The sequence below is a fragment of the Triticum dicoccoides genome, chromosome 7B (assembly GCF_002162155.2).
Source record: "Triticum dicoccoides isolate Atlit2015 ecotype Zavitan chromosome 7B, WEW_v2.0, whole genome shotgun sequence".
Classification (NCBI taxonomy): domain Eukaryota; kingdom Viridiplantae; phylum Streptophyta; class Magnoliopsida; order Poales; family Poaceae; genus Triticum; species Triticum dicoccoides.
Window position 1 is genome coordinate 555,343,409 of NC_041393.1, and position 10,376 is coordinate 555,353,784.

Genomic DNA, 10,376 nt, shown 5'->3' on the forward strand with positions numbered 1-10,376 from the left:
TCCGATAGAGGGGGCGTGGCGACGGGCACGGTTGGGTTACCCACGTCCGTATTGATGGGAATCCCGGAATAAGGGGAACACGATCTTTGCTTCGACAAGACGTGCCAAGGAAACTGCTTCGCTAAACACGCCGAGGTGGTATAATAAAAAACGATTCAAGTAAAGGCTTGGTGATGGTATGACATCGTGCCACAAAATACGTCAGCAGATTGAACTTGTGTACATATTATTCTCTCTACGGTGGAATGTGGAAATTATTTTGCAGAGCCGGACACTATCCTGGTGTTCACAATCTTCTATGAATTATTCGGAGGAGGAACCCGCCTTGCAATGTCGAACAATATGCGCTCCGGACTCATCATCATTGAAGCCTGGTTCAGGGGCTACTGAGGGAGTCCTGGACTAGGGGGTGTCCGGACAGCCGGACTATTATCGTCAGCCGGACTCCAAGACTATGAAGATACAAGATTGAAGACTTCGTCCCGTGTCCGGATGGGACTTTCCTTGGCGTGGAAGGCAAGCTTGGCGATACGGATATGTAGATCTCCTACCATTGTAACCGACTCTGTGTAACCCTAGCCCTCTCCGGTGTCTATATAAACCGGAGGGCTTTAGTCCGTAGGACACACAACCATTACAACAATCATACCATAGGCTAGCTTCTAGGGTTTAGCCTCCTTGATCTCGTGGTAGATCCACTCTTGTACTACCTATATCATCAATATCAATCAAGCAGGAGTAGGGTTTTACCTCCATCGAGAGGGCCCGAACCTGGGTAAAAACATCGTGTCCCTTGTCTCCTGTTACCATTCGCCTAGACGCACAGTTCGGGACCCCCTACCCGAGATCCGCCAGTTTTTACACCGACAATGACCAACTTTAGTCAGGATAAGTGTACTAGATGTTCCCCTTCAAAATGGCCAATTGTTGGCGCCCTTCCTGCTCAATATTTGGGAAGAGGCCCGGGGCCTTTGCCTATAAATAGGGCTAGCCACCCACAGGGTAGAGACACATTGAATCTAGAGAGAGAGAGAGCGACTGAACTCCCCCTAGCAGTTTGTCGCACCGACCAAGAACAGACCCTCGTGAGGCTGTTCTTCCTTGTATTGTTCATCATCAGCCCCTGAGGCAATCCACCACACCACACACTAGAGTAGGGTATTACACCACAATGGTGGCCCGAACCAGTATAAACCTTGTGTCCCTTGTGTTGCTCTTTGTGTAGTTTAGATTCTTGCGAGGCGACGAGGTGCAGGTTGGTAGGGGGTTGTCACGCCCAATATGCGACCCTATCCAAAAGGGACTCGAAGGTCCCACCAAGGATAGACCCGCATATTGAGATGCTTTTGCAAGGTGGATATCATTACATCAACATTACATAATAGATGGGGATACATAAATAAGGCATACAATGCCACACGAATACAACATCATCTTACATAAGATCAACATCCGACTACGGATGAAACACAAACAGAAGCTCAAACGACATCCACCCTGCTAGCCCAGGCTGCCGACCTGGAACCTATCCCCTGATCAAAGAAGAAGCAGAAGAAGAACTCCAAAACAAGCAAACATCGCTCTCGCGTCATGATCATCGGAAAACCTGTACCTGCAACTGTTGTTGTAGTAATCTGTGAGCCACGAGGACTCAGCAATCCCATTACCATGGGTATCAAGACTAGCAAAGCTTAATGGGAAAGGAAGGGGTAAAGTGGTGAGGTTGCAGCAGCGACTAAGCATATATGGTGGCTAACATACGCAAAGAAGAGCGAGAAGAGAGCAAGCGGAACGGTCGTGAAGCTAGCAATGATCAAGAGGTGATCCTGAACACCTACTTACGTCAAACATAACACAGAAACCGTGTTCACTTCCCGGACTCCGCCGAGAAGAGACCATCACGGCTACACACGCGGTTGATGCATTTTAATTCGGATCTGGTGTCAAGTTATCTACAACCGGACATTAACAAATTCCCATCTGCCACATAACCGCGGGCACGGCTCTCGAAAGTTTATACCCTGCAGGGGTGTCCCAACTTAGCCCATGATAAGCTCTCGCGATCAACAAAGGATATACCTTCTCCCAGGAAGACCCGATCAGTCTCGGAATCCCGGTTTACAAGACATTTCGACAATGGTAAAACAAGACTAGCAAAGCCGCCCGATGCGCCGACAATCCCGATAAGAGCTGCACATATCTCGTTCTCAGGGCAACACCGGATGATACATCCTACGAGTAAAACCAGACCTCAAGTTTCCCCGAGGGGGCCCCGTAGTCTACTCGGTTCGGACCAACACTTAGACAAGCATTGGCCCGGGGGGGGCTAAAATAAAGATGACCCTTGGGTTAATTACTCCCAAGGGAAATGTAGGTGGTGGTGAGGCAAATGGTAAAACCAAGGTTGGGCCTTGCTGGAGGAGTTTTATTCAAAGCGAACTGTCAAGGGGGTCCCATAAATCACCCGACCGCGTAAGGAACGCAAAATCCGGGAACATAATACCAGTATGACGGAAACTAGGGCGGCAAGAGTGGAACAAAACACCAGGCATAAGGCCGAGCCTTCCATCCTTTACCAAATATATAGATGCATTAATAATATAAGAGATATTGTGATATCCCAACATAACCCTGTCCACCATGGAGCAATCTTCAACTTCGCCTGCAACTAGCAACGCTATAAGAGGGGCTGAGCAAAGCGGTAACATAGCCAAGCAACGGTTTGCTAGGAAGGGTGTCAAGGGTTAGAGGTTCATGGCAATTTGGGAGGCTTGAAGAGCAAATGATAGGTAACGCAGCATAGCGATAGAACGAAGCAACTAGCATAGCAATGATAGTAGTGAGATCCAGGGTAGCGGTCATCTTGCCTGAAATCCCGCAAGGAAGAAGAACGAGTCCATGAAGAAGATGAAGCCACGAAGACGAACCAAGCGTAGACGAACGCATCCTCACGATCGCAACGAAACGGGAACTATCGAGAAGAAGCACACAACATAGTAAACACATCACACATAGACAAGACATGATGCACAACAAGCATGATGCATGACAAGGCTACATGAATCTACTCATGGCAAGAGATGAAGCAAACAAGAACAACACATCAAGGCAAGTTTAAATGAGGCCGGAAACAACATATAACAATTCCGGTAAGTCCTCATATGCATATTTCGAAATTGGTCCAGATCTGAGCAAACCTTATGTTCAAGTTGTTAAACAGCAAGTTAAAGAGCACCAAGAGGATCTACATGAAATTCTAGTCAAGTTACATATAAAGTTCATTAGATTCGGAGCTACGGCCTAGAAGATATGAGCAAAACAAGTTAAGCATGGCATTGATGCAAAATGCATAAAAACATCAAGCAAACACCTCAAAACAAGGATGCAACATGATAATATGAAGCTACATGCAAAATCAAGCAAGTTTCATATAGAGCACACTCAAAACGGAGCAACGGTGCAACACATACTCTATACAAGTCATAACAACAATCTGTCCATAACAGCAACTAGGCATAATGCAAGCACCAAATCAACATGCTACAGCACCCCAACATAAGAACAAAATGCATGATCATGAAGTAAAGGTAAAGCATAACAAGACATGAACACTGAGCTATCTCCAGAAACAACTAGAACATGCTCAAAAGGACATGGAAAGATTGCAAATAATAACAGTTTCAGACTTTGCAGAAATAACATCAGGTTGCAATGTTTAGAGCTATCAAACAACATGTTACAGGAACATATCATGGCAAACAAAGGCATGGCATGAATCTACTAACGGCATAGAACAAGAGTCCCTTACTGACCATGAGCCAAAAAGGCACAGAAAATATGGTGGCACCCATGTAAACATAGCAAGTTATATTACAGATTCATACATGGCAGGAACAACAATAAGTAGGCATGTTGGTGAGCTTGAACCACTCACCACAGAGCAATACATGGCATGGCAAGGCAACCAACAGTAAGAAGGCATGTTTGTGAAGCTATACATGGCAAGAGCAAGGTCATAGGGTGCAGGGATCACTAGAAAAGCATATGGCCAAAACTGAACTTCATGTTAACAGGTTGACAGCAACATTATTTAGCAACTTTGGAGCAAGATTACAACAAGCTACAGCAAGCTATAAATGCAACCAGGGGCATGAATGGATAGGGCAAGACATGTATAACAAAACATCCTTAGTGAACATGTCCAAAATAATGCACGAAATGACTTGTAGCAGCAGGTTTACATAGCAACAAAATATAACAGAATCTGTCAGGAAAACAGCAACAGCAAGTACCCTACTTAGCAAGCTTGATGCACTCAACACACAACTCACAAAAATACATAGATGGCACCCCTGGAAAGATGGCATATCATAGATCAAAACACATGTAGACATCAACCTCATAGGATGCACACATCAATCATGGCAAAAATGACAAATGAGCATGTTATAACAGTTTCAGCAGATTAACAGCAGCATGCACTCTTCCAACACCATTTCGGGCATCAAGATGAGCTCAAATGAAAATGATGCAATGGAATGAAATGAAGTACTCGTCGAGACGAACAATTTGACATATTACACGCACGAAACGGAGCTACGGATGCAGAGTTACAATGCGATGAACTTGGCATGATAATATAAAACAAATCGGGGACTTAGGGAAAACTGGAGGTCAACCTCTGCACGGAAAACGATGATGGCCGGGGATCCCGCCGGAGCAGGGGAAGAAGTCGGCCGGAGAGGCTCGGGGACGCTGGATCCGAGGCTCCCTTGGCCGGATCCGGGCGCGGCCGACGAGGGACGAGCCTCCGGCGACGAGAGGAGGCGGCGCCAGCCTCCTCCGGTGGCCGGTCCGGCGAGGGGCACCGGTGGCCGGAGCTCTGCAGGGCCGGCAGGGGGGAGAGCAGGGCCGAGGCGGCAGCGGGGCGGGACGTCGGGCGAGCGCGGGCGGCGGAGGAGCCAGGGACGGTGAGGCCTCCAGCGAGCGAGGCGGCGAGGCGCGCGGGCCGGGAGGCCAGCGGCGGCGAAGATCGTCACCGGCGGCGGGGCGCGGGGCGCGGAGGGGCGCGGGGCGCGCGGGCCGGCAGGGCCCCGCCTGGGCCCCGGCGGGCTGACGCGCGGGTGGCGGCGCGGGGAAGTGGGCGCGGGGCGGCGGCGAATCAGGAGGCGGCACGTGGCGGCGGAGCTGAGGTGGCAGCGCGCTATTGGCCGAGGTGAGGTGGCGGTGGTTGTGTCCGGCGGCGGGCGGACATGTCCGGCGGCGCGTAGGAGCGGGGCTAGGGTTAGACTGCGCGAAAAATCCGGGAGGGACACATATTTATAGGTAGAGGGAGCTAGGAGAGTCCAAATGAGGAGCGGTTTTTGGCCACGTGATCGTGATCGAACGACCAAGAGCACGGAGGGGAGTTTGCTGGGTTTTGGGCGACTTCGGAAGGGGTGTTGGGCTTCACACAAAAGAGGCTTTAACGGTTACTCGGTTAACCGTTGGAGTACCAAACGACCTCCAAATGGCACGAAACTTGACAGGCGGTCTACCGGTGCTATACCAAGGCCGCTTGGCAAACCTCGGGCCATTCCGAGAAAGTTTAACACCCGCACATGAGAAGAGGTAAAAGGGGGCGCCGGAGGACATAGGAGTGCCGGATTGCAAAACGGACAACGGGGAAAATGCTCGGATGCATGAGACGAACACGTATGCAAAATGAAATGCACATGATGACATGATAAAATGCAACACGCAAGCAAATGACATGGCAACGGCGGCGAAGAACTGGCGGACACCTGGCGCATCGAATTCGGGGCATTACAGGGGTGAGATCTCCGCATGCACCCCAGAGTTCGAACCTAGAGGGTCTGTCGGAACCCGAAATCCGACAGCTGCCCATTTGGGGTCACGCGGCTCTGTGATGTAGAACCACCCCGATTACCACCCCTTTATGGTCTCCACGTAGGAGCCCTTGAGCCATGTGACGTTGGGCATCTTGCCCACCATGGCGCCTCCGCACTCCGCCTGGCGGCCGCTCACTACCTTCGGCTTGACATTGAAGGTCTTCAGCCATAAGCCGAAGTGGGGCTTGATGCGGAGGAAGGCCTCGCACACGACGATAAACACCGAGATGTTGAGGATGAAGTTCGGGGCCAGATCGTGGAAATCCAGGCCGTAGTAGAACATGAGCCCCCGGACGAATGAGTGGAGGGGGAATCCCAGTCCGCGGAGGAAATGGGTAAGGAACACTACCCTCTCGTGGGGCCTGGGGGTGGGTTTGAGCTGCCCCTCATCTGGGAGCCGGTGCGCGATGACGTCGGGCAGGTATCCAGCTCTCCTCAGCTTATTGATGTGTCCCTCCGTGATGGAGGAAACCATCCACCTGCCTCCCACTCCGGACATGGTCGGAGAAGGTTGAGGAAGAAAATGCGGACTTGGGCGCTGGAGCTCGAGTGTGCGAAAATGGATGAGCAAAGGAGGAAGAAGGCGTGGATGGAAAAGGTGAATCCTTATCTCCTTATATGGGCAGACGAAATTATGCGTCCCCACCAGCCTGGTAAAACTCGCTTATCCCCCAAGCGTCGTAATCAATGGCCCGGTTGGGTTACCCACATCCGTATTGATGAGAATCCCGTGATAAGGGGACACGATCTCTCCTTCGACAAGACGTGCCAAGGAAACTGCCTCGCAAAACGCACTGAGGTGGGACAGTAAAAAATGATTCAAATAAAGGCTTGGCTGTGGTGTGATTTCATGCTGCAGAATACGTCAGCAGATTGGATTAGTGAAAATGTTACTCTCTCTACGGTGGTATGTGGAACTTGTTTTGCAGAGCCAGACACGATCCTCGTGTTCAAAATCTTCTATGAAGTATTCAGAGGAGGAACCCGCCTTGCAATGCCGAAGACAATCTGCATGCCGGACTCATCGTCATTGAAGCCTGGTTTAGGGGCTACTGAGGGAGTCCTGGATTAGGGGGTATCCGGACAGCCGGACTATAACCTTTGGCCGGACTGTTGGACTATGAAGATACAAGATTGAAGACTTCTTCCCTTGTCCGGATGGGACTTTCCTTGGCGTGGAAGGCAAGCTTGGCAATACGGATATGTAGATCTCCTTCCTTGTAACCAACTCTGTGTAACCCTAGCCCCCTCCGGTATCTATATAAACCGGAGGGTTTAGTCCGTAGGACACAACAACAACAATCATACCATAGGCTAGCTTCTAGGGTTTAGCCTCTCTGATCTCGTGGTAGAGCTACTCTTGTACTACCCATATGATCAATATTAATCAAGCAGGAGTAGGGTTTTACCTCCATCGAGAGGGCCCGAACCTGGGTAAAAACATCGTGTCCCTTGTCTCCTGTTACCATCCGCCTAGACGCACAGTTCGGGACCCCCTACCCGAGATCCACCGGTTTTGACACCGACAGCCACCCCGACAAGGGTCTTGCCGGGGGAGTCCACCTCGCCCCTTTGCTCTTTGTGTTTCTGGTCTCGCTCTGATACGTCTCCAATGTATATATTATTTTTTTTATTGTCCCAAGCAATTTTATTATAAATCTTGGATGTTTTATATACATTTACAAACAACTTTATATCATTTTTGGGACTAACTTATTAACTTAGTGCCCAATGCCAGTTGTTTTTTTGCTTGTTTTTGACTATGCGGAATATCAGTACCAAATGAAGTCCAAATGCCACGAAACTTTTTGGAGATATTTTTTGGCAATAAGAGACCTTGGAAGCTTCAACAAGGAACGAGAAGATGAAGGAGTGTCCCACTAGGCACCAGGGTGCGCCAGGGTCCTTGGGCGCACCCTGGTACATAGTGGGGCCCACAAGCCTCTGTTTGACCTAACTCTGCCTATATAAATACTCTAAAGTTAGAAAACCTACCAGGGAGTCCACGAAATACTTTTTCTGCCGCCATAAGTTCCAGAACCAAGAGATCCCATCTAGAGGCCTTTTCCAGCACTCCGCTGGATGGGGAAACGACCACAGAGGGGTTCTTCATCATCCTTGCTACCCCTCGATGATGTGTGAGTAGTTTACCACGGACCTATGGGTCCATAGTTAGTATCTAGATGGCTTCTTCTCTCCTTTTGATCTTCAATACAATGTTCTCCTCTATGTTCTTGGAGATCTATTTAATGTAATGACTTTTCGCGGTGTGTTTGTTGGGATCCGATGAATTATGAGTTTATGATCAGATCTATCCATGAATATTATTTGAGATTTCTCTAAACTCTTTTATGCATAATTGTTATAGCCTCGTATTTCTTCTTCGATTTTTTGGTTTGGTTTGGCCAAGTAGATTGATTTATCTAGCCATGGGAAGAGGTGCTTTGTGATGGGTTCGATCTTGCGGTGCTCAATCCCAATGACAGAAAAGGACATGACACGCATGTATCATTGCTATTAAGGGTAACAAGATGGGATTTATTTCATACGTTATTTTATCTTGTATACATCATGTCATCTTGCTTAAGGCGTTACTCCCTTCTTTCATTAACCTAATACACTAGATGCATGCTGGATAGGGGTCGATGTGTGGAGTAATAGTAGTAGATGCAGAATCGTTTTGGTCTACTTGTCTTGAACATGATGCCTATATACATCATCATTGCCTTGGGTATCATCATAATTATTTGCTTTTCTGTCAATTGTCCAACAGTATTTTGTCTACCCACCGTATGCTATTTTTATGAGAGAAGCCTCTAGTGAAAACTATGGTCCCGGGGTCTATTTTTTATTATATATTAAAATCAAAAATACCATGCTGCAATTTTCTTTTATTTATTTTATTTTGTATTTTTGTTTGATCTATCAATCAAAAACTATATCATTTAATCTTGCTCATAACCGTTGAGGGATTGACAACTCCTCTACGCGTTGGTTGCAAGTATTTGTTATTTGTATGCAGGTGCTATTTACATAGTGTTGCTTGGTCCTCCTACTAGATTGTAGCGACCCGACCCGAATGGATCAAGTCTCTGTGTTGAAGTGTCATCTCTAGATCGGTATGCTGACACACACAGTACTCGAGGATTTATAACAGAGGTAAATCACATGTATAAAGTAACGTAAATACTAATACCTCAATCCATATAGCGGAAGTAACAACAAAGTTGTGGATTCCCATCAACACCAACGGCAAAGTTGAGTGTATACATCGTAACCCTAACGTATCACTTACTCGTCGTAAGACTCCTGCAACATGAGACGCTGCAGCCATGTAGGTCAGTACATTGAATGTAATGGCAATTCCACACCATAGAGCAATGATGAATAATGACTATCACTACATGCATATTTGGCTGGTGGAGGCTCTAAGTTTAATTTTGCATAAAGCTAATTTTTCCCTACAACAAAGTAATATATTTTATTTAACTGCAAAGTTTGTTGAAAACATTGAGAAGGTAACCCCAACTCAATCCCAATTAAAAGTTAACAACCCAACAAATTAATTAAGTAACGTGATGAGATCAAATCAATAATTCAAGTACCAGATACTCAAGATGTCCATAATCGGGGACACGGCTAATCATGATTAGTTTGTACACTCTGCAGAGATTTGCGCACTTTTCCCCACAAGACTCGATCTCCTCCGTTCTATTTCTCGCACTGCATGATGTTTGACAAACGGATGACCGAGACACAGTCTTTCTGAAGAGGTCCCCTTAACCGATAGATAGGCCGGTACACCAACAATCCCCTACATCTACTAGCCCATCATGGAAAGGATTCCCACAACTTACTCAACTATGCCAGAGCGCATAATGGCTTGTGGCTGCACACGGAAGTTTCTAGCATGAATAATCTTATAATCCCTTTGAGCCTGGGAGGCAAACCATAGGATGATCACACTGTTGGGGAACGTAGTAATTTCAAAAAAATTCCTACGCACACGCAAGATCATGGTGATGGCATAGCAACGAGAGGGGAGAGTGTTCGTCCACGTACCCTTGTAGACCGTAAGCGGAAGCGTTATGACAACGCGGTTGATATAGTCGTACGTCTTCACGATCCGACCGATCCAAGCACCGAACGTACGGAGCCTCCGAGTTCAGCACACGTTCAGCTCGATGACGATCTCCGGCCTCCGATCCAGCCGAGCTCCGGAGATGAGTTCTGTCAGCACGACGGCGTGGTGATGATGATGATGTTCTACCGGCGCAGGGCTTCGCCTAAACTCCGCGACGATATGACCGAGGTGGAATATCGTGGAAGGGGGCACCGCACACGGCTAAGGAACGATCTGTAGATCAACATGTGTGTCTATGGGGTTCCCCCTGCCCCCGTATATAAAGGAGGGAGGGGGGAGGCCGGCCGGCCCCTTGGGCGCGCCAAGGGAGGAGGAGTCCTCCTCCTAGTAGGAGTAGGATT